This window comes from Misgurnus anguillicaudatus, chromosome 16 (assembly GCF_027580225.2).
Source record: "Misgurnus anguillicaudatus chromosome 16, ASM2758022v2, whole genome shotgun sequence".
Taxonomy (NCBI): domain Eukaryota; kingdom Metazoa; phylum Chordata; class Actinopteri; order Cypriniformes; family Cobitidae; genus Misgurnus; species Misgurnus anguillicaudatus.
This window is the reverse complement of record NC_073352.2, coordinates 471,968-474,208: the sequence shown is the minus strand read 5'-3', so window position 1 is coordinate 474,208 and position 2,241 is coordinate 471,968. Positions and strand designations below refer to the sequence as shown.

General features: G+C 37.7%; 1 long non-coding RNA gene across 1 annotated transcript; it reads left to right on the top strand.

The window, feature by feature from the left end:
* Window positions 1-492: 492 nt before the first annotated feature.
* On the top strand, window positions 493-1,782 carry LOC141350104 (uncharacterized). The gene is made up of 3 exons (XR_012358073.1): window positions 493-725; window positions 1,123-1,230; window positions 1,480-1,782. It is a non-coding gene; the product is annotated as an uncharacterized lncRNA (long non-coding RNA).
* Window positions 1,783-2,241: the final 459 nt, after the last annotated feature.

The following is a 2,241-nucleotide window of genomic DNA, read 5'->3' as shown; positions in this document are numbered from 1 at the left end:
TATGTAGGGAGAGTAATTGATTCATTTATGAAGAGAGTGTGCCTCAAAAAAATTATTTTCTGCTAAATATCACTGTCCCACCAGCAGGATGACTACATTTACTTCAATGTTATTCTCATTATCTAATCATGACAAACTGTATATTGTTTGAAAGCTCCAAGAGTATAGATTTAACTCAATAGGGTGGGTGACGCTTAAAAGGTTAACTACTCGGTGAGTGGCACAGTTTTGAAAAATAATTTTAATGGTTGTTTTAATGACATGTTTGTGCATGCCCATAGCCAGCCATTGTGAAGCAGTCAAAGACGATTATAAAGGAGTGAAAAAGTCAAGACGAGAATTATTGTCAAAATTTTGGTGTCTACCACTCTAGTTCGTTGAAAAACAAATCAGAAAATATACTCAAAGTGCTAAATACCAGAATTTTCTTTTAAAATCCAAAATATCTAAAGGAATGACAAGACTTTTGTCAGTGACTGTACATGTAGGCAGTGTATGCAAAGCTGTCTGGACATCCACCCATCCATTTATCCACTACTGTAAATGCCAACTCACTATGAGGTTAGAAACAGTGTGCCATGGTTGTACAATCCCATTATTTGCTGATCTGCTGATTTTTGCAGAAGAAAACCAGAAGGACTGAAACTACAAAAGAGGATCCTCTAGAGAAATCTTCAGATTCAGATGCAGCACCTACTGACTCAGTCCAGGCAACTCATGAAAGCGTAAGCTGCTGCCTGGCCACACATGACATCTTTATGAAAATTTACCACATTTGCTCAACAAAACTCCAAAAGTTTGTGTATTTTGCTTAAAGGAAAATCCTGGTATTTGGCACTTTAAGTCTCTTTTCTGGTTTGTTTTGGATGAACTAGAGTGGTGGACACCGAAATTTTGACAATAGGTCCTGTCTCGAGACTCAAAGTGCTAAATATCAGAATAAAAAAAAATATCTAAAGAGATGACTAAACTTTTGTCAGTGACTGTACATGTAGGCAGTGTATGCAAAGCTGTCTGGACATCCACCCATCCACTACTGTAAATGCCAACTCACAATGAGGTTAGAAAGAGTGTGCCATGGTTGTAAAATCCCATTATTTGCTGATCTGCTGATTTTTGCAGAAGAAAACCAAAAGGACTGAAACTACAAAAGAGGATCCTCTAGAGAAATTGTCTGATTCAGATGCAGATGCAGCACCTACTGACTCAGTCCAGGCAACTCATGAAAGCGTAATCTCCAGTAGATATAAGTCTACATTTTTACTCAAATTTACCCAATCTGAGATATGTTGTGCAGTCTTCAACAAATGCTGTGTAGTGCTGCCCCAATTACATTCTGTGTCAGAGATGGACCCCCCATAAAGACATGCTATGTTATGCTAGACATGAAAGTTTAAATCAGCTCATGCATTACGTGAGCTTATGTAATAATTCTGTGTTTGTTCTGTTTTTTCCTTTTTTTTCTTTGATTACCATCAGACTGGGGAACCAACAAGGCAATCAAGACCAGCCCCTTGTGAGATGAGCGACATAGAAGTCCTGCCTTCAGTTTCTAATGTGCTTGCGTCAAATGAACTTGGAGACCAGTGTCGTTATGAGGTGGATTCCCAAATTGCCCTTGCCATCAATGTGTCTCTCGAAGACTTTGAAGTACAGTTTGGAGGTATTTGTGCTGGTGATGATGGTGATGATGGTGGTGATGACGACTCCACCCTTCTTTGGAATCCCTCTGACCTCAACAATATTCAGGTATAGTGTTACTTACCAAAAGTAGTGTCAGGCTTTGCCTCCCCCTTATTCTTTAATACCGTTTAACAGGACACCTCGGCAGCCTTATCACTTACTTTTGATTTGATTTATTGGACAAAAAGTGAAATAACACATTTGTCAAGGATAACACAATAAAGTTAAAAATAACTTATTTCCATTGTGGTCCTTGAAGTAAAATACAACCTCACTTTTAGAGCAAAGGAAGTAGGGGCATTGGCATTACAAATAAATAAACCACATCATCTAAAAACTTTTCCAGAATACCAACAAATACAATCACAATAAAATTCCTACAATATACAAAAACCATACCTACTCTAGTCTAAGACAACCCACCTAATATCCAATTTTTAACTTTCATGCTAAAACCACCTGTATTCATAATGCATTTAATGTTAAGAGGCACTTTATTCCACTCTACAGCCCCTGAGTAATGAAAAGACCTACGCCCATACATATTCTTAAAATTGT